Here is a 22,469-nt window from a genome sequence, read left to right on the forward strand (position 1 = left end):
CACGCAGAGCTAGGAAAGACAACCAGAAGGCCTGGCTCTGAATCCCCCCTGCTCAAACCACTGGACCCCACTCCTCACCCAGTGCTGGGGATAGAACCCAGGAGGCCTGACTGCCAGCCCACCCGGTTCTAACCACTGAACCCCACTCCCCTCACCCCTGAGCGGGGGATAGAACCCAGGAGTCCTGACTCTGCCATTCGGCCCAGCTGTCAGAGGGGGTCAGGAGAGAACTGGGCAACCTAGAAAGGCCCAGGTCCCGAGTGGAAAGTCCAGGGAGCCAGTCCAGGGAGCCAGTGCCCATGAATGGGCAGCGCGGTACCTGCCCACCCAGCGCCAAGCTGCTGGTGGTTGCATGGGGGTGGCCAGGACAGGTCCTGGGTTATAAAAGATCCCTGCATGATGCATGGGTCACCCAGACAGCGGGTCAGGGGAGACACAGTCAGGGCGGGTGGATGCCTGAAGCGTGAAGCCGGCATGGGCCGGTGCTGGGAGAGGCTCATTGCAAGGCTACTATATCGGCACCACAAATGCTGCAAAAGGGGGAGGAACAGCCCCAGCCCGCCAGGGTGAGATCCCAGGCCACACGGAGGGTGGAGCCCCCCTGTCCGGTTGTCGTTCGTGGCAGGGCCCTGGTGCCCAATGCCCAGCGGGCACAGCCCGGCCTAACCTGGGGTACAGCAACCCCCGGAGTTTTGCGCAGGGAAGGGCTGCCCCATGCACGGCAGCCTTGCTCCCGTGCCCGGGCCCCCGGCCCCGCGCTGGGTTGCAGAGGATGGCCTCTGGGCGCTCCGGCAAAGCCAGGGAGGGGAGCAGGTGGGTGCAGAGCCAGCGGACGAGCGCCAGCATCCGTCCGTGAGCCAGGAAATGGAGCAGAAAATCCCCTTTGTTTGAGGGGCAGCCGGCTGTGGGCAGGGGCGCTCTGGCTGACCCCGCTGTGCCTCCCCCGAGTGCCGGGCACGGGGCGGGCAAGGGACTGAGTCCGCATTGCTTGATCCCCTCCCCTCCCCGCAGCCGCCAGCTCTCTCCTTGGCGGGGAGGGTGGGGAGAGGAAAGAGACTCACGCCCTGATCTCTCCAGCTTGCAACAGGACCAGACGGCCAGGTGACCCTGCGGCCTGGGCGGCCCCCGGCCTCCATTTCGCCCTGACACTTCTGCCGCAGTAGCCGTACCAAAGAGGGGCGCAAGCAAAGCCGGTGCTTCCCCTGCTGCTCGATCGCCTCCGTAGCTCCTGCCCTGGGCTGGGCTCTGAGTAACGCTTTGGGGATGGGACTGGACCCCTGAGACCTACCACCCTGGGCAGGATCCCCAACCCCGGCACAAGGGCCCTGCCCGCAGCCTGGGGGGGATCGGGGGCGTGGCCAGAGCACCCTGTGCTGTGGCTATTCTCTGCCCCCCCAGGGCCCATAAAGGGTGGACCGAGGGTATGGCTGGGGCACACTGTGCTGTGCGGCTTCTCTGCCCCTCAGCTCCCCTTGGGGGTGGAACAGGAGTTAAAGAATTGAGTGGGGAGGGTCCTGATTGTTCCACCCTGTGAATGTTTTTGAGAGCTCGAAAATTTGGACCCTCCAAACCAGGACGAAGCGTCGAAATCTCCAAAATTTCCACAAATGGAAAAAACAAAAACAAACCCCCCCCCACGTTTCGGTTCCCATCAATCGAAACGGTCAGATCGCTGTTTTTCAAAACGTTTTCTTTGGATTTGGACCTTTTCCCTTCTTGTCATCTTGGTTTCCAGCCCGATTCGCTTACGCCTGGAACCAAAATGTCCTTCTGAGCCGGGGTTTTTCATTTCCAAAATGTCCCGAGGCAGCGTTTCGAAGATCTCAACTCTTCGCCTCCCCACCGACTCGGGACAGCCCTCCAATCCGACCCCCTGTTGCAAAGACTTTCCACTTAGACGCACCAGGATTTTCGATGGCAGTCGATTCACTGGGAAATTCCCTGGCCGGTTCTGCTCGGGTGAGCTCGAAGCTTGGGGAAGGGTGGAGGGTTGGTTCTGGTCCTGCTGCCCCTGGCCCTGGCAGGAAGACGTCTCCCGGGCCAGGTGGAGGGGGCAACTGGCTCCATCACAGCGCTCAGCAGTGCTGGGAGGATGGAAGCACAGGCCGGGCTGACGAAGAAGCTGGTTTCTGCAGGGGGATTTACAGGTCCCCTGCCCCGGCTTGGCTGGCGTTTCTGTTTCAAGCTCCTAATGATCCTGGTGCAGGGTCGGTTTTGGACCCCTCGGGCTGGCTGCTGGCCGCAGCTCAGGAGAGGACGGAGGTGGCCTGGATACCCTCAGCTCACCAAGCGGCCGCAGCCACCGAGTGGGGGGCACAGGGCTTTACGGTGGGGGAGGGGGAATGTGACTCCGCGGCTGGCCCTGCTCCCACCCGCTGTAGCTTTGTTGGAGTCTAGGGGCCAGATCCCCAGCTGGTATGAATGGGCCGTAGCTCCATCCGAGTCAATGGGGCTGATTCCCCTCTCACCCTGGCATCAATCAGGAGGCAATGGAGATACACTAGTGGAAGTGAGATCTGAGGGAGTGACTGATCACTCAAGCCACGTGGGCTCCTTTCTCCTCCCTGATTGGACACGCATAATAATAATCATCATTCATAAATCCCCAGTGACACGCTTCCTCGTCCAGACTTTCCTTTCCGCCGGATGCTTGGAGCACTGGCTAGGAGCTGCAGAGCTTCCAGTTGGGAAAGGGTTAACAAACAGGCATCGGCCTCATCTGGCAAGGCCTGCCTAGCCCCCTGCTGCAGATATCCCACCTGGAACAGCCTTAGCCCCTTTGCAGAGACGGGGTCACTGAGAGGGCAAGGGACTTGCACCAGGTCATACAATGGCAGAGCTGGGGATAGGACCCAGGAGTCCTGACTCCCACCGCCCCTGCTCTAGTCACTAGACCCTGCTCTCTCCCAGCTTTCTAAATAGAACCCAGGAGTCCTGCTCCTCCAGTTTCCTGCTCTAATCACTAGACCCCATTGACCTCCCACAGCTAGGAAAAGAGCCCAGGTGTCCTGACGCCCACGGCCCCTGCTCTAACCACTAGACCCCACTCCCCTTGCAGACCTAGGGACAGAACCTAGGAATCCTAATTCCCAGTGCTTCTGCCTTAACCCCCTAGACGCTATTCCCCTTCTTGAGCTGGGAATGGAACCCAGGAATCCTGGTTTCCAGGACTTACACACAAGCCCCATCCTTCTCTGAGATTTTCACAGGTATTATTTGGGGTTAACATCCCAGCAAGCCAGTTCCAGGTCAGAACCACAGTCCAGCCTCCTGATTTGATTTCCAGTCCCTGATGATGGAAATAAAGCAAAGGAAGCGAATCTCACTTTATTCCTGGCCCATAAACGGTTCCCTGGGCCCCTGAAAAATGCAACTGAATGGAAACCCAATCTGCTGCATTATGCTAGCATCACTGCCCGGGAAGTCTGCTATTTCCTGCCCTGGATAAAAGATCTCCCGAGGTTGCGAGGCGAGCAGGATCTGGAGAGATGCCAGCGGAGAGGAAAAGCTTTGCTGAAACGCGGGCAGCTTTAGAGTGGCCGCATGAGCTAGTGGGCAGCGTACAGGATTCAAGAGACCTGTGTTTTATTCCTGTCTCGGCCGCTGACCTTCCCCTCTCTGTGACTCAGTTTCCCCCTCTGTAAAGCGGAGAGAATGAGACTGGCCTCCAATGGAAAGCGCTTGGAGATCTATGGATGGAAAGTGTTAGGTGAAACTGAGGGATTCTCTGTGTGTTTGTCTGCCTGTCAAGGCTATGATCATTGGTAGGGTTTGCGTAGGAGTGTATACAGTCAGAAAATGAAATGTCCACCCTCTGGAAACGTCCTAAATGCTGACAGTTATTTTCCTTCCGAATTGGGTCCGAAAAGTCAAAACAAACTGAAACATTTTCACCACACGAAAAGTCCTGAAAAACCTTAATTTGGAAACAAAAAAAAAGTCGACATTTTGATGGCTACAGTTGGACATTTTTCATTATCAAACAGTGAGTCCAAAGCAGCCTAATAGCAATAAAAAAGTACAGCACCTGGCATGATGGGGGCTGGTCCATGTCTGGGGTTCTGAGGTGCTACCGTAATACACCTACTAGCCATACAAATGTACAGTGCCCGACACAATGAGGTCTGCTCCATGACTGGGGTGCCTAAGTGCTACCGTAATATACTTCATAGCAATACAAATGTACAGCGCCCGACACAATGGGAGCTGCTCCATGACTGGGGTGCTGAGGTGCTCTCGTAATTCACTTAATAGCAATACAAATGCACAGCGCCCGGCACAATGGGGGCTGCTCCATGACTGGGGCTCTGAGGTGCCACCGTAATACACCTAATAGCAATACAAATGTACAGCGCCCGACACAATGGGAGCTGCTCCATGACTGGGGTGCTGAGGTGCTCTCGTAATTCACTTAATAGCAATACAAATGCACAGCGCCCGGCACAATGGAGGCTGCTCCATGACTGGGGCGCCGAGGTGCTACCGTAATACACCTAATAGCAATACAAATGTACAGCGCCTGACACAATGTGGGCTGCTCCATGACTGGGGCACTGAGGTGCTCTCATAATTCATTTAATAGCAATACAAATGCACAGTGCCCGGCACAATGGGGGCTGCTCCATGACTGGGGCTCTGAGGTGCCACCGTAATACACCTAATAGCAATACAAATGTACAGCGCCCAGCACAATGGGGGCTGGTCCATCTCTGGAGTGCTGAGGTGCTACCATAATACACCTAATAGCAATACAAATGCACAGCACCCGGCACAATGGGGGCTGCTCCATGACTGGGGCTCCGAGGTGCTACCATGATAAACAGGATTAATAATAATAATAGGTCTCTGCTGTGGCTGACATTTTACATGGAGATACCAATTTGTGGCAACATTTCCAAACCAGATTTCCCCTGTCTGAAGCCGCATGTTGAAGTGAGTCGATTCCAGGCTACGTTTCTCCAGTCTGGCTTCCCAACGGAAAAGCAGAAACATTTAGGCTTTGCCTCCACTACAAACAAAAGTGCATCTAAACAGCAGACTCACGATAGCTTCCCCCAATGCCAGATCTTCCTGGAGATAAGTCATGGATCATTTTGTAACCTCCATGGCGCAAGTTAAAGTCACATCTATACCCTCACCTCCACCGGCAGCTTAGTCAAAATCGACCGTTTCCCACCGGAGAGTTTGATTTTGACCGACCCACATTTTGCCTCCTGGAGAAACGTCAGCCAGCTCTCAAGAGGAGATTTTGGGTCTTCGCACGATGGAATCCTGTGCCCAGTTCGGGGCACCCGTCCCCAAGGAAGATGAATTCCAACAGGAAGAGGGGCAGCCCAGGGCTGCTCGGATGATCCGGGAACCGGAGAACTGATCTTAGAAAGGAGACTGAACGATCTGGGCTTGCCCCGCCTCAAACACAGTCTGGGATCTGAAACGCATCCGGAGGGGAGACGCCAGGCAGGGAGAAGAGCTATTGGGGTTCAGGGATGATGTTGGCACAAACACAACTGGGGATAAACCAGCCAGGGTTCAGTGGAGGCTAGAGAGGACGGTTTCTAACTATCAGGGGAGGGAAGTTCTAGAACAGGCAGCCGCGAGGAGTGGGGGGAATGCAAAGCTTAAGAATGGCCAGACTGGGTCAGACCAAAGGTCCATCTAGCCTGGTGTCCTGTCTTCCGACAGTGGCCAATGCCAGGTGCCCCAGAGGGAAAGAACAGAACAGGGAATCATCAAACGATCCATCCCCTGTCGCCCATTCCCAGCTTCTGGCAAACAGAGGCTAGGGACACCGTCCCTGCTCATCCTGGCTAATAGCCACTATCCTTCATGAACTTATCTAGTTCCTTTTTTGAACCCTGTTATAGCCTTGATCCATTTATGAACGGGATGATTTCATGAGGCCGGCTGTGATAGCAGGGACTGGGCTCCAAGACCCAGGCAGTCTCTTCCAGTCCTATGTTTCCACATAGTGCCTAGCAGCCCCGGTCACGGATTGGGTGCTAGGAGCTGTACAAACACAGAGTGTGCCCCAGAGATCTTACAATTGACGGGTGAGCCAAGGGACAGCAGATGGATCCAGACAGACAGACGGGGAGCACCAGGGGACAATGAGGGGATAGCAATCAGCCCCTAGTGGCAGCAATCTCACTCCTGTAACCACTTTACCATCATAGGGTGTGTTCATAGATTCATGGATTCCGAGGCCAGAAGGATCCACTGTGCTCAACTAGCCAGACGTCCTGCAGAGAACAGGCCAGTGAATGTCCACAAATTATTTCCTGTTTGAACTGGGCAGATTTTTTACGAAAACATCCCATCTTGACATAAAACCTGCCAGGGATGGAGAATCCACCACCCTGACCCTCCTTGAGTTGCTCCAATGGTTAATTTCCCCTCACTGTTAAAACTTTGCAACTTATTTCCAGTCTGAATTTGTCCTGCTTCGGCTTCCAGCCAGGGGATCTTGTTAGATCTTTGCCTGCTAGACTGAAGAATCCATGATCAGTTTTCGCTTCCCCATCCAGGTACCTATAGACCGGGATCAAGTCACCCTTTTGACCTTCTGTGACATTGCACTCCACATGTTTTATGGAAGTATGCTTATGAGTGTGAGTGAATATGATGTAACTGGAATATGCTTCATGCACAAGGTCTCTTGTCAGGTATCATTACAAAGTTTATAATCTACTGAGTGTGGTCATCTGATTTGTTGCATGTATTATTTCTATGTCTGGAGTTAGGAGAATACGATATAAACTTGTATCACTGATGTAACTATATTAAGTGGAAGCCATTAAGGGTGCTTCAGAATCAGTGACCTGTACACGGCTCTGTTTACTTGCCAACCTTCCTGGGTACGTGCGGGCCAGCCCAGGAAGAATGGAAGCTGGGGTCTCACAGGACATGTGACCATGTCACCTGATACTGAAATACATCTTAAACCTGGTACTTTTCCATTTAGAAGGAGGGGTGGGGACCCAGAGAGACAAAGGATTCCCGCCATTGCCAAAGCTATAAAAGGGGGTGGAACAGAACAAAGGGGGTCCCAGTCATGAGAAAATCCCTGCTTACCACCTAAGGTGTCTACTGGAACTAACAAGGACTGTCCCAGGGGAAAGGATTGGGCCCAGATTAGGAAGGAGTCTGTGAAAGAAAGTCTGTGAAAGAAGCTTATTGGATCATCTCTGAGGGTGAGATATTACCTGTAATCAGTTTCTCAATGTATTAGGCTTAGACTTGTGTGGTTTTGTTTTATTTTGCTTGGTGACTTACGTTGTTCTGTCTGTTATTTCTTGAAACCACTTAAATCCTACTTTTTATACTTAATAAAATCACTTTTGTTCATTAATAAACCCAGAGTAAGTGATTAATACCTGGGGGAGCAAACAGCTGGGCATCTCTCTCTATCAGTGTTATAAAGGGTGGAAAATTTATGAGTTTACCCTGTATAAGCCCTATACAGAGTAAAATGGATTTGGATCCCATTGGGAACTGGGTGTCTGGGTCCTGGAGACAGGTAACTTGCTGAGCTGTTTTCAGTTAAATCTGCAGCTTTGGGGCCATGGTTCAGACCCTGGGTCTGGGTTGCAGCAGGCTAGTGTGTCTGGCTCAACAAGGCAGGGTTCTGACGTCCCAAGCTGGCAGGGAAAATGGGCTCAGAGGTAATTTCAGCACATCAGGTGACAGTCCCAAGGGGGTCTCTGTGACCAAACCTGTCACACCTTCCCTTTGTCAAACTGATATACGGCCCATATCTATAGCCATATAATCCCACAAGCTAGTCACCATGTTATCGGTTGACCAACTTTTTAGCATGGTCTAATAGCTAAGGGAGTCTAGAGACCCGGGCTCTATCCTCACCTCTGCCGTGAACATCTGTGCCTCAGTTTCCCACCACTGTCTATCTAGACTCTTTGGGGCAGGCCCTGTCTCTCACTCCGCAGCCAAGGGCGTGTCTCCACTGCCAATAAAAGGCAGGTCCTTAACTCAGGTTAAAATAGCAGTGAAGATGCAGTGACTTTGGTTGACCTTTATAGGGGAGTTGGGATTGAGGACGTGACTTTGGTGCTATTTTGACCCAGGTTGGAATAACAGAATCATAGAAATGTCGGGCTGGAAGAGACCTGCAGGGTCCTCCCCTGCACTGAGGCAGGATAAAGTATCCCTAGACCACCCCAGAGAGGGGTTTGTCCAGTCTGTCCTTAAACACCTCCAACGACGGGGATCTCACAACCGCCCGGGGTCACCTGTCCCAGGGCTCCACTATCCTGAGATTTAGCAAGTTTCTCCCAATATCCATCCTAAATCTTCCCTGCTGCAGACTAAACCGGGACCTTCCTGCCCTACCTTGGCAGATGGGGAGAGGCTCGCTGAGCTGAGTTCCAGACACACGCCTTTGGTTTTAAAGTGGGGGACTCACCCTTGTGTGCCGTTGAGAGCCGAACCTGACTCAGGCGCCCTTGAAATCAACGGGGACACTCTGGGTTTGCCCCAGGGTGTAATCTGGCCCCTGTTCCCCTCCAGCCAGCGCGGCAGTTTGCACCGGTGAGGCCAACTCCACCAGTTCCGAACCAAGCTGTTTGCTGGTGCACCTGTTCCTTCGCAATCTGTTGGGTTTAGATTCCCCCTCCCTCTCTCCCCGCCAGCGATCCGCCGTGTCTGCTAGGGGACCGACAGCCTTTCCTGCCAAGCCCTGACTACAAAGGAGCCTTCGCCGAGAGCCCTTCAGCTACACATCAGCCTATGGGTTAACTCAACTAAGAGCCCATGCTCCAAAAAGGGGAACAAGAGACATGTAGCAACATCAGGCCGCGCTTAAAACAAGAAACATTAAGCAGGAAATAATCACTGCAGAGTGGAGAGCTCTCATGCAAGGTAAATGTGCCCCTCAAGTAGCTTTCATCCTATCTCCCTGGGTTTTGTAGCGTTATCAGGGATGTCTCGAGCAAGGTCCCCGCACAGAAGCAGTGCCAGCTTGCTGATATGAATAGCGACGGATCGGTTTGCTTGGGTTCTGTTCCCCCGATTACCATGCTTCACTCCTGAAACACGCACGGCTCTTGCGAGGCGCTTTCCTTATCAGATGGCGGGGGAGCGAGGAGCGGCTGCCGGGCAAAACATTTGTGGTGGGGCGGGGGTTTCCTCCTGTTATTATTATTAGCAGGATTCATTTCTTCTTCCTTGGTAACGTTCCCCGCTAGAGCTGACAGGACAACCGGAAAAATCCCTGCGAAAAGTGGCACCGTTTGGAACAAAACACGGAGTCCCAGGAAAAGGCCAATTTTGTCACAGGCAGGAACGTCAAGAAAAACCAGGCGAACCAGCCGGGAAGGGTTTGGCTGGGAGACAGGGAAATTGGCAAGAACCTTTCCGCAGCAGGAGCCGAACCAGACCACTTTACCCACCCCAGCTGCAGGGTTTGAGAGGCCCAGAATCAGGGTGCTGACCCTCCCCAGCTCCCCCGCCCCCTTCTTTTGTCAATTTCACTTTCCCCTGACTGTGAAATAGACAAGAGCCGGGGGGGGATGGGGGGATGGGGACAGGGACGGGGGAGCAGTGTCTTAATTTTCCCCACGGCAAATTAAATTTTTTCGCCAAAACTGGATTTTCCCCATGGAAAATGTTGGTTTTGTGAAAAGGGCGGGTTTTTTGTGGGAAAATTATTCTGATGACAGTCTTCCAATCCACTCTATTTCCCGCCCCCCTCCTCCCCCCACGTCTGGTTTTAAAGACTCCGTGGGCCAGGTCCTCAGCTGGTCTAAACTGGCATCGCTCCATTTAATGGAATTACATTGATTTACACTCTCTGGGGATGTGGCCAATTCGTGTTATGTCAGCATAAAACGGAGAGGAACCCAACCCAATTCCTCTTAAAACAAAATTAAATAGCCAAGCAAGGCACTTGCCAGGAATTATTTATACAACAGATTTATTATTATTGCTGTATATAGTGACCCCAACCCAGATCAGGGCCCCATTGTGCCAGGCGCTGCACAGACCCCAACCGCGATCAGGGCCCCCATTTTGCTGGGAGCTGCACAGACCCTGACCGAGATCAGGGCCCCCTTTTCACCAGGCACTGCACAGACACAATGAAAGTCCCTGCCCTGAAAAGTTTACAATCTAAAAAGACAAATGATCATTCTCCCCATAGTACAGAGGGGGAAACTGAGGCACAGAGGGTTTTTGTTTTGTTTTTTAAGGGGCCTGCCCTTCTAAAGAGCTCATCTCCTATTTCAGCATCGAAGCAAGCGGTCAGGTTTTCAAAAGATCTCAGTGCTCTGGGTGCTCTACTTTATGGAAACCCTGGTTATAAGCATCAGGAAGGGCACTTTGGAAAAAAATCCAGACATGGTCCCACCAGCACTGCCGGGAACTGAACCCACAGTTCCTGCATCCGAAGTGAGGGCCTGAAGCACAAAGCCAGCTACAAACCTATCCTGTTCAACAACCCCAGGAGGTGACTTTCCTCCAGCGAGGAGTTCCGCTGAGCCCCATGGGGTGGCTCAGGTGAGGAAAGCTATTCAGGTGTTTAAGTGTTTTCAGGATCGAGCCCCAGCTCCTCTAGGGTAACACACGGGGAATATGCACAGCAGCCCACCCGCCATCAACCCAGAAGGAATCACCAGCCAACCAGATGCTGCAGTATCTGCCAAGAACAAGCCTGGCTCAGGACAGGCCCATCCACTGGTGGTCGTGTACCTGGTGAAGTAGCACCACGGCCCTGTGTCAGGGTGCTGGGAAGGCCTGGGTTCAATTCCTGTCTATGCAGCAGACCCTCCTGGGTGACCGTAGGCAAGCGTCTCCCCCTCTCTCTTTGCCTCGGTTTCTCCATCATCAGGGATAATAATTCTATTTAGACTGGAAGCTCTTTCTAGGAGGAGCTGTCTCTCACACTGAGTCTGCACAGTGCCCGGAATGACGGGGCCCTGATCTCAGCCAGGGTCTGGGCAGCACCCGACACAAGCGGGGCTCTGATCTCAGTCGGGGGCTGTGCAGGGCCTGGCACAAGGGGGGCCGTGACCACAGGTAGAGTCACTATGCTACCATATTACACCTACTAACCGGACCAGGTGGTGCAATCTACCCATGGTACTGCCACAGTGCCTATTACCATAACATCTGAGCACCTCACAATCACCCCTCACACACCCCGGGGGGTGGAGCAAGGCTCTCGTGCTGCCGGAGAACTGAAGGCTAAGCAATGTGCCCCTTGCCACACAGGGAGTCACCGACAAAGCTAAATCCCAGCCTAGCACCCAGCCCACTGCCCCATCACCTGAGCTCCACCTCCGTGCTCTTCTCCAGGGGAAATCATGGCCAAGACTCCCACCAGCGGTGATCTTTAGCTACCTCCAGAGCGGCCCCTTACTGGCCACCCTCTGTCCCACCCCACATCTGCCCCTGCCCCTTCGCCGAGGCTCCGCCATCTGAGTGGGGAAAATCCTGGCACGCTTTGCCAGCCTTTCTGCCGGACACCTGCGGAAGAGACCAACTGTCCCACGCCCTGGACCTCGCCTCCCTGACGCCCTCTGCTGTGTTCGAGCAGCGACGGGACCGACAATGGGCTGCCCCGGGTGCTTTGATATCCTTTTAACCTGCCCTCGAGCTTTGGGCGACCATTTTCCAAATGCACTTCCTCCCTCCCCCCACCCCCGTCCCTCTGACAAGCTCCTTCCCTTGCTCTCGCTTGTGAAAGAAGACAACAACAAAAAACCACCCCTAAGAGGCGACTGAGTGCTGTTAAATCCAATTAAATAAATCCCCATCGTGGGCAGAAGACGGACCCTTTCAATGACCTATGTGCTGGGCGGAGAAGCCAGGCCGGGATGAAAGAGGGAAGCAGGGGTATTGCAGGGCCTATGGGGTTTTTTGTGGGGCAGGGAGGCTCTGAACCCTGGCATGAGAAACTGATGCCACACTATGCAGGGATCTCAATGCCAGCGCCTGGCACCAGGTATGTCACCCTTTGCCACATGGCATCTGCTTCATTCCCGTGACGCCCCGTCATGGACATGGATTATTCAGGGTCCCCCTGCAGCTGAGCCCATTGGTGAGTTTGCCCCCACACTGCCCAGGTCTGGAGATAATCAGCCAGTCATGGGGCCGGGGGAGGGGGGGACAGTCACGCTCCAGGCATGTTCACTCCCAAAAGTTTGCTCCAATCTATTTCATCCAAATGCCGTCTCCTGAGTGCACAGAGGGGCTCGTTCACTGCGATCAGCTTCTACTACTGGGCCAGTGCAGCCCTGCCAAAGCTGGAGCATCTCCATCAAACTGCCAGTATGGCCCTGCCGCTGCCCCAGTGCACCCCATCACACTGCCTGTACAGCCCTTCCAGTGCACCCCATCACACTGCCAGCATGGCCCTGCCACTGCCCCAGTGCACCCCATCACACTGCCTGTACAGCCCTTCCAGTGCACCCCATCATACTGCCAGCACGGCCCTGCTGCTGCCCCAGTGCACCCCATCACACAGCCTGTACAGCCCTTCCAGTGCACCCCATCACACTGCCAGCATGGCCCTGCCACTGCCCCAGTGCACCCCATCACACTGCCAGCATGGCCCTGCCACTGCCCCAGTGCACCCCATCACACTGCCAGTATGGCCCTGCCGCTGCCCCAGTGCACCCCATCACACTACCAGCATGGCCCTGCCACTGCCCCAGTGCACCCCATCACACTACCAGCACAGTCCTGCCACAGCCCCAGTGCACCCCATCACACTGCCTGTACAGCCCTTCCAGTGCACCCCATCATACTGCCAGCACGGCCCTGCTGCTGCCCCAGTGCACCCCATCACACAGCCTGTACAGCCCTTCCAGTGCACCCCATCACACTGCCAGTATGGCCCTGCCGCTGCCCCAGTGCACCCCATCACACAGCCTGTACAGCCCTTCCAGTGCACCCCATCACACTGCCACTATGGCCCTGCCACTGCCCCAGTGCACCCCATCACACTGCCAGCACAGTCCTGCCACAGCCCCAGTGCACCCCATCACACTGCCAGCATGGCCCTGCCACTGCCCCAGTGCACCCCATCACACTGCCTGTACAGCCCTTCCAGTGCACCCCATCACACTGCCAGCATGGCCCTGTCACTGCCTCAGTGCACCCCATCACACAGCCTGTAGAGCCCTTCCAGTGCACCCCATCACTCTACCAGCACGGCCCTGCCACGGCCCCAGTGCACCCCATCACACAGCCTGTATGGCCCTTCCAGTGCACCCCATCACACAGCCTGTACGGCCCTTCCAGTGCACCCCATCACACTGCCAGCATGGCCCTGTCACTGCCTCAGTGCACCCCATCACACAGCCTGTACGGCCCTTCCAGTGCACCCCATCACACTGCCAGCATGGCCCTGTCACTGCCTCAGTGCACCCCATCACACAGCCTGTACGGCCCTTCCAGTGCACCCCATCACACTGCCAGCATGGCCCTGTCACTGCCTCAGTGCACCCCATCACACAGCCTGTACAGCCCTTCCAGTGCACCCCATCACACTGCCAGCATGGCCCTGCCACTGCCCCAGTGCACCCCATCACACTGCCAGCACAGCCCTGCCACTGCCCCAGTGCACCCCATCACACTACCAGCACAGTCCTGCCACAGCCCCAGTGCACCCCATCACACTGCCTGTACAGCCCTTCCAGTGCACCCCATCACACTGCCAGTATGGCCCTGCCGCTGCCCCAGTGCACCCCATCACACTGCCAGCACAGCCCTTCCACTGCCCCAGTGCTCCCCACCACACTGCCAGCACGGCCCTGCCGCTGCCCCAGTGCAGCCCATCACACAGCCTGTACAGCCCTTCTAGTGCACCCCATCACACTGCCAGCACAGCCCTGCCATTGCCCCAGTGCACCCCATCACACAGCCTGTACAGCCCTTCCAGTGCACCCCATCACACTGCCAGCATGGCCCTGTCACTGCCTCAGTGCACCCCATCACACAGCCTGTACAGCCCTTCCAGTGCACCCCATCACACTGCCAGCATGGCCCTGCCACTGCCCCAGTGCACCCCATCACACTGCCAGCATGGCCCTGCCACTGCCCCAGTGCACCCCATCACACTGCCAGCATGGCCCTGCCACTGCCCCAGTGCACCCCATCACACTGCCAGTATGGCCCTGCCACTGTCTCAGTGCACCCCATCACACAGCCTGTACAGCCCTTCCAGTGCACCCCATCACACTGCCAGCACGGCCCTGCCGCTGCCCCAGTGCAGCCCATCACACAGCCTGTACAGCCCTTCTAGTGCACCCCATCACACTGCCAGCATGGCCCTGCCACTGCCCCAGTGCACCCCATCACACAGCCTGTACGGCCCTTCCAGTGCACCCCATCACACTGCCAGCACGGCCCTGCCGCTGCCCCAGTGCACCCCACCACACTGCCAGCATGGATCTGCCACTGCCCCAGTGCACCCCATCACACTGCCAATGCACCTTTCAACATGCTGCTTCTCTCAGCGCCTCCCTCTGTGACCCTGGTTAGAGAAGCTGCCCTGCCCTGCCTGTGATTAATTCTCTGCATTACCTGCACCTCTGATGACACCACATGCTTCCAGCCAGCGCCCATGACGTGACTCCGCTGCTCCCGGCATGTACCCGCCAGCTCAGCAACGGCTGCCCATGTAGAGCCAGGATGTGTCGAGGAGCCTTTGCAGGCCACACCTTGCCAGGGACACGAGGCTGCAGCATGGACTCCATCCCTCCTCTGTGCCTCCCGCTGCCCTGTCCCCCTGCCCGTCACCCCGAAACAGAATTAAGTGGCAGGAAAAGAAAGAAAGAAAGAAAGAAAGAAAGAAAGAAAGAAAGAAAGAAAGAAAGAAAGAAAGAAAGAAAGAAAGAAAGAAAGAAAGAAAGAAGGCTGGAGGCATAGACCAAGATGTGTGCATGGGGACAGCAAGAGAGATGGTGTGTATAGGGATTGGGAGTGGGTATGGGGATAGAGAGAGATAGAGGGGGGTGTATGGGGATAGAGGGGTGTATGGGGCAGTGGGGGTGTATGGGGGCAGTGGGGTTATGGGGTAGAAATGGGGGTGTATGGGGATAGAGGGGGGTGTATGGGGATAGAGATGGGTATATGGGGGTAGAGATGGGGAGTATGGGGATAGAGATGGGGGAGTGGGGATGTATGGGGAAGTGGGGGTGTATGGGGGTATAGATGGGGTGTATGGGGCAGTGGGGGTGTATGGGGGCAGTGGGGGTGTATGGGGATAGAAACAGGGGATGCATAATGGGGACAGAGAAAAAGGGGTTGTATATGGGAATAGAGAGAGGGTGTGTGTGTATGGAGATAGTGAGGGGGTGTATGCAGATGATAGAGAAAGGGGTGCGTATGGGGATGGCTGGAAGGATGGGATGTAGGGGGACAAAGGATGGATGGATTGAGAGAGTGAGTTTGTGAGGATGGATGGATGGGGACAGAGGATGGATGGAGAGATGGATGGATGGATGCATGGATGAACGAGGAGGCTGGCTGGCTGGCTGGAGGATGAGGATGGATGGATGGGGTGTAGGAAGATGGATGGATGGATGATGAGGATGGATGGACAGATGGATGGATGAACGGATGCTTGGAGACCTAGCTAGCTAGATGCCGGGGAGGGGCTGGGAGGAGCAGACGGCTCTGGAAGGAAGAGGGAGGTGCAGGAGACCGGAGGACTAGCAAGGTGAGGGGCAGGCCATATGTCCTGAACATGCCACAGCCCCGCAGCCCTGTTGCTCTCACAAACGGGGCTGCTCATGGCTCTGGATTCCCTGGGAGCTGGGCAGGGGCAGACCCCAGGCGGTGAGACATGAGGCTCTTTGCTTTCCCCGAGGCCCCTCCACGGCTGCCCCCACTGGGCCAGACCCTCCGCTGGGATCAGTCGCTGGGAGCGCCCTTCCTTCCACACCAGCTCACGCCAGCTGGGAGCCAGCCCTGCAGGCCTCCTGCTTTTTACCCAGGTAACGCACACTCATCACCCTCGCACACTGGGAATGACACAGCACACACAGAGCTACACACACACACACACAGATACATACACAACGACACACACCCGGAGAGACACACGCACTGATACACACCTACACACGCACTGTTACACACCTACACACACAGCTACACACACTGATACACACCAACACACACACTGTTACACACCAACACACGCACTGTTACACACCTACACATGCACTGTTACACACCAACACACACAGCTACACACACTGATACACACCTACACATGCACTGTTACACACCTACACACACAGCTACACACACTGATACACACCAACACACACACTGTTACACACCAACACATGCACTGTTACACACCTACACATGCACTGTTACACACCAACACACACAGCTACACATGCACTGTTACACACCAACACACACACAGCTACACACACTGATACACACCTACACATGCACTGTTACACACCAACACACACAGCTACACACGCACTGTTACACACCAACACACACACAGCTACACACACTGATACACACAAACACACTGACGTGTACAAATGAACAAACACACAGACATGCACACAAATACACACACTGGCCCACACTGATGTGCACACAGTAACAAACCCACACACTCACAGCTACACATGATTACACACACGCCCAAACACTGAAACCCACATACTAACAGTGACAAACTGACAGACACACAAACACACTGATACACACAAACATGCACACAGAGATACGCAAGCCCTAGCAAACACACGCAGATACACCCTGACACACGAACACACACACCGACCCACGCAGGTGAGAACACACTAACAAGCATTTACGACTACACATGATTACACACACACACAAGCACACTGACACACACACACAAAGTAACACTGACACGCACAGACTCCCACATCCACACACACGGGAAGGGCCCAGGGGTCTGACAACGGGCAGGAAAGGCAAGGGATGAAATGCACGTTTATATTTCAAGGGGGAGGAGGGAAGGAGTAACCTCTATGGGGCACCGCAGCCCGTCCCCCCTTCCGCCCCCCAGATCTCCCCAGCAGCCTGCATGCAACAGAGGGGAAATTTAGCCAAGCGAAGGGGCCTGGTTATTAAAAAAAAATACAAACCAGCCCCGACTCTACAGAGACCATTTCAAAGCCACTTTCTGTCCCCCTCCTGGAGCTGGTCTGAGAGCTCCAGGCCTGAGCCAGCTCAGCAGCTGGTGGAAATCGGTGTCATTCCCCTGAAGTTGCGGGACTGCGGTGATCTACACCAGCTGCGGCTCTGCCCCCCCCCGAGACACTCCTTGCACGAGAACTGCCGTCCCGGGGGGGTGAACGTGCACCGAGGAGGGAAATGTGTGTGCGAGAGAGATTGGGCGTGCCAATGTACGTATGTGCACCAGTCAGGATGTGTGGGAGGGTGTGTGTCAGGATGTGTGTCTACGTGTGCGTGTGAATGTGAATGTGTGTCCGTGTGTGTGCGTGCGAATGTGTGTCAGTGTGTGTGTCTATGTGTGAGTGTGAATGTGTGTCAGTGTGTGTGTCTACGTGTGAGTGTTAATGTGTGTCCGTGTGTGCGCGTGCGAATGTGTGTCAGTGTGTGTGTCTACGTGTGAATGTGAATGTGTGTCAGTGTGTCTATGTGTGAATGTGTGTCAGTGTGTGTGTCTACGTGTGAATGTGAATGTGTGTCAGCATGTGTGCATGCGAATGTGTGTCAGTGTGTGTGTGCGTGTGAATGTGTGTCAGTGTGTGTGCATTCAAATGTGTGTCAGTGTGTGTCTATGTGTGAGTGTGAATGTGTGTCCGTGTGTGTGCATGCGAATGTGTGTCATTGTGTGTGTCTACGTGTGAGTGCGAATGTGTGTCAGTGTGTGTGTCTACATGTGAGTGTGAATGTGTGTCAGTGTGTGAGCGTGCGAATGTGTGTCAGCGTGTGTGTCTATGTGTGAATGTGTGTCAGTGTGTGTACGTGCGAATGTGTGTCAGTGTGTGTGTCTACGTGTGAATGTGAATGTATGTCAGCATGTGTGCGTGCGAATGTGTGTCAGCGTGTGTGTGCGTGCGAATGTGTGTCAGTGTGTGTGCATTCAAATGTGTGCCAGTGTGTGTCTATGTGTGAGTGTGAATGTGTGTCCGTGTGTGTGCGTGCTAATGTGTGTCATTGTGTGTGTCCGTGTGCGTGTGTGCAAATGTGTGTCAGTGTGTGTGTCTACGTGTGAGTGTGAATGTGTGTCCGTGTGTGCGCGTGCAAATGTGTGTCAGTGTGTGTGTCTACATGTGAGTGTGAATGTGTGTCTGTGTGTGTGTGTGCGAATGTGTGTCTATGTGTGAGTGTGAATGTGTGTCAGTGTGTGTGCATTCGAATGTGTGTTTGTCTACGTGTGAGTGTGAATGTGTGTCCATGTGTGTGCATGCGAATGTGTGTCATTGTGTGTGTCTACGTGTGAGTGCGAATGTGTGTCAGTGTGTGTGTCTACATGTGAGTGTGAATGTGTGTCCGTGTGTGTGTCTACATGTGAGTGTGAATGTGTGTCCGTGTGTGCACGTGCGAATGTGTGTCAGTGTGTGTCTACGTGTGAGTGTGAATGTGTGTCCGTGTGTGTGTCTACGTGTGAGTATGAATGTGTGTCAGTGTGTGCGTGCGAATGTGTGTCAGTGTGTGTGTCTACGTGTGAATGTGTGTCCGTGTGTGTGTGCAAATGTGTGTCAGTGTGTGTGTCTACGTGTGAGTGTGAATGTGTGTCCGTGTGTGTGCGTGCGAATGTGTGTCTATGTGTGAGTGGGAATGTGTGTCAGCGTGTGTGTCTACATGTGAGTGTGAATGTGTGTCCGTGTGTGCACGTGCGAATGTGTGTCAGTGTGTGTCTACGTGTGAGTGTGAATGTGTGTCCGTGTGTGTGTCTACGTGTGAGTATGAATGTGTGTCAGTGTGTGCGTGCGAATGTGTGTCAGTGTGTGTGTCTACGTGTGAATGTGTGTCCGTGTGTGTGTGCAAATGTGTGTCAGTGTGTGTGTCTACGTGTGAGTGTGAATGTGTGTCCGTGTGTGTGCGTGCGAATGTGTGTCTATGTGTGAGTGGGAATGTGTGTCAGCGTGTGTGTGTCTACATGTGAGTGTGAATGTGTGTCAGTGTGTGTGCATGCGAATGTGTGTCAGTGTGTGTGTCTATGTGTGAGTGTGAATGTGTGTCAGTGTGTGTCATTGTTTTCATATCATGTGTCTGTGCGTGTGAATGTCTGTGTCAGTGTGAGCAAGTCAACATGTGTCCCTGTGTGTGTGTGTGTGTGTGTGAATGTCAGTGGAAGCACGGGCCAGTGTGCAGGTCACTGTGTGTGTCAGTGTGTGACTGTCAATGTGTGTCCCTGTGTGTGTGTGTGGCTCTGTGTGTGTGTGTGTGTGTGTGGATAGATGAGAGCCAGCTGCAGGTTTTAAACAAAGAGAAAGTGCTCCCCAGCTTCCGATCCACCCTGCAGCCCCAGCTCCAGAAGCATCAGCCAGCAAGCTTGGGGCAGGAGCCAGAAACAAGCCAGTCTAGCAACAAGCTGCATCTGGGCACCAGGGGCCAGGTGCGACTGGATTCCGTGGGGATGCGTGTCTGGTGTGGGTGTGCGTGTGGAAAGCACCCTATTCCGCCCAGCTACCGAGAGGGTGACCGACACCCCCAGCCGAGGGGCTGTGGAGGGGAGTGGGGTGCGGTGGGGGGCCGTCAGATCAAATCCAAAGCCTTGACAAGGTTTTCCAGGTCTCGATGGGCCGGCGCGGCAGCTTCCTGGGTGCAATGATTTTCCATAGGACTCTGCAGGGCTCCAATGGGAGAGGCAAATGCACCAGATCGAGAGGGATTTGTGGGCCAGCTCTGCCCTATTATTTGTCTGACAAGCCCCCCCCCCCCCCCCAATCCCATGCACCAGGTGAGGAAATGTCTCTCTCCATCTCCAGGCTGATGCACTCCCCAGAGAAGCTCTCTGGAGCTCAGCACCATAGACAGCAGCCCAGCAAAGATCCCACCCTGCGCTGGTTGGGGGGGGGAGGAGGGGGGGTCTGTCTAAGAACCAGCTTCCCCGAGAGCTGGCAAGGAGCTCACACACACACACACCATCTTTGTAACCAGGTGCCACCCCAGTGTCTGGCAACACCACCCAGCCCCGGCAGCGGAGGAGAATCGGAGCCTGGCAGAGATGCCAGACAATGCCCCCTCCTTGCCCCCCCCATCGAAAAAATCCCTTTCCAAATCCAAGTGCTGGTATAGCACAATACAACTCCCCCCTCCCACTTCCCCACCACACACACACACAACTCACCCTCCCCCCCCCCATCCCTGGCACGATCCCACCCAACCCCCCCATTCCTGGAATGATCCCCCCCACCCCCCCAAACACACACACAGCCCAGCCCTGGCAGGGTCTCATACCCCCCTTTCCCCCCCCCCCCCCCGCACGTTACCAACCCCCAGCCTTGGCATCACATCGCCAAACCTCCCCTCCCCCCCCCCGATAAAACCCAGCCCCAGAAGCCCCCACCCCAAATCCGCTGGCGAAGGGGGGATCCGCACCTACCTTTTCGGGGAGCAGCGGGGCTCGCTCAGCCTAGGGGAGGCGCCATCCTGGATTTTTGTCTCTCTCCCCCTCCCCCGCCCCCCAGGGATGCCGGATGGATCCAGAGGGCTCCGTGCGCCCTGCTCGGAGCGGGGGCGGGGAGGGGGGGCGTTCAAGGGGCCCCACCAGGCCGGTCCCCTGCAGGCTCCATCGGAGAAATCCACAAACAAAAGCAGGTCTCGGAGCTGGATCCGCAAAGGGAAGGCTCGGGGGGGGGGAGAGGCGGAGGGGTTGGGCGAAGGGCTGGCTGGGCCCCGACTCCCGCCTGAGCAGGGGCTGCCCCGGATGATCGTGCGCTTTGGAGAGGCGGGGTGGAGGGCTTTGGCCCGGCTCGGTTCCCCGGCGATCCGGATCAAGAAGGGGGGGGGGGGGGGATCCGCCGCCGTCCGCGGCTCCTTCCTTGGCTTTTCCCAGCCCGCAGAGCCGGGGCTGGGCTGGAGAGAAGGAGGAGGGGGAGGCGGAGCGCAAAGGGGACGCGCCTCCCCGGAGCCGGGCGGAGAGGCCAGGGCGCACGGCAGGATCGGGTCGCCTCGCAGCCCCCGCTCCCCCCACCACGCCGAGAAGGGCGGGGGGGGGAGGGTGATGGGGAAAAGCGGGAGGCTGGGGGTGGGGAGTGGAAGGGTGGGAGGCGGGTCTGCCCCTTTCCTGCAGATGGAGAGGGAGGGATTTGGGGAGGGAGGGACGCGCGGGGAGGCGGGACGGAACAACACACATTGGAAATCTTTAGCACTGCAGCAGCTGCGCGGAGGAGCCGGAGCCGGAGCCGGAGCCGGAGCCGGGAGGGAGCTGGGGGGAGCGGGGAGAAAGGGGAAGGGCAGGGACGGACGCAGCTGGGAAGCTGCAGGGAGATAGGGGCAGCCGGGGGACAGGAGGAGAGGACGCTGGGTGGGGATGGGAAGAGAGAGAGGAAGGAACAGAGGGATGAGGACAGGCAGGTGCCAAGGGACGCGGGGAGAGAACAGAGACCGGAGGGGAAGGAGAGGGAGCTGGGCTGGGTGTGTCTGGGGATGGGCTGAGAGAGGCAGCCAGGCAGGAGGAGGTGTGGTGGGGCGAGACAGATGGACAGGGAGGGGGCTGGAGAGATAGGCAGAGCCAGGCCGGCAGAGGGATGCGGAGGGGGCTAGGTAGGTATTTTCCACCCCGGAAAGGAACCCAGGGGAGGGCAGAAGGGCAGAGCACAGGAGGATACGGATGAAGGGGTGGAGAAGGGAAGGGGTGAAGGGGAGGGAGGATCTTCCAGAGAACTGAATAGAGGGATGGAAGGAAATGGAGAAATCGGAGGGGGGGGAAGGAGGGGGAAGGGCAGCTGGAGGGATAGATGGCAACTGAATAAAGGGGGCAGATATGCAGCCTCTGTTCCCTTCCCTGGCCGGTCACCGGCTGACTCAGCACGGCGGGCGGGGGCGGAAATCGAATCCGCGACCCTTGAAAGCGCAGAGGGCACCCAAATCGCTGTGCAGGGCTTGGCCTCCAGGGGGCGACCAAGAGCACTGCATGACAGGGGACCACATGGCCTCTGCGTGGCTTTTCACCACTAAGGGGCCCAATCCAGTTTGGCCCATTTGCCAAAACAAGTTGGGTGGGTCTCAGCCCAGCTCCCCAGGGCAGAGGAGATCCCAGGGCAAAATGGATCAGCCCCACGCCCGGAGCTGGCTCCTTCTGAGCCAGGAGCAGCCTCGGCCCCAGAGGGCGAATTGTCCTGGGAAGGGCGAAGGGAGGAAGTGGGGTGGGGAGGGGGGAATGAAGGGAGAGGCCTGGCTAGTGAAAGGAGAACAAGGGGGAGTGGGAAACTGAGGGGTTGTCTAGATGAGAGGCCTGGTGGTTACAGTACTGGCCATGGAACCTGGACTCCTGAGTTCAATTCCTGGCGATGCCGCAGAGTGCC

At 55.8% G+C, this 22,469-nt stretch overlaps 1 protein-coding gene across 2 annotated transcripts in view; it reads right to left on the reverse strand.

The window, feature by feature from the left end:
• LOC140902085 (leucine-rich repeat and fibronectin type III domain-containing protein 1-like) overlaps positions 1-21,168 on the reverse strand; it is a 56,607-nt gene extending 35,439 nt beyond the window's left edge. For both annotated transcript variants that reach the window (XM_073321758.1, XM_073321756.1), the window contains exon 1: positions 20,546-21,168. The gene's annotated coding sequence lies outside the window, so the exon portion shown is untranslated. The remainder of the gene's footprint in view (positions 1-20,545) is intronic.
• Between the last annotated feature and the right edge of the window lie 1,301 nt (positions 21,169-22,469).

This window comes from Lepidochelys kempii, chromosome 23, assembly GCF_965140265.1.
Source record: "Lepidochelys kempii isolate rLepKem1 chromosome 23, rLepKem1.hap2, whole genome shotgun sequence".
In the NCBI taxonomy this organism is placed as follows: Eukaryota; Metazoa; Chordata; order Testudines; family Cheloniidae; genus Lepidochelys; species Lepidochelys kempii.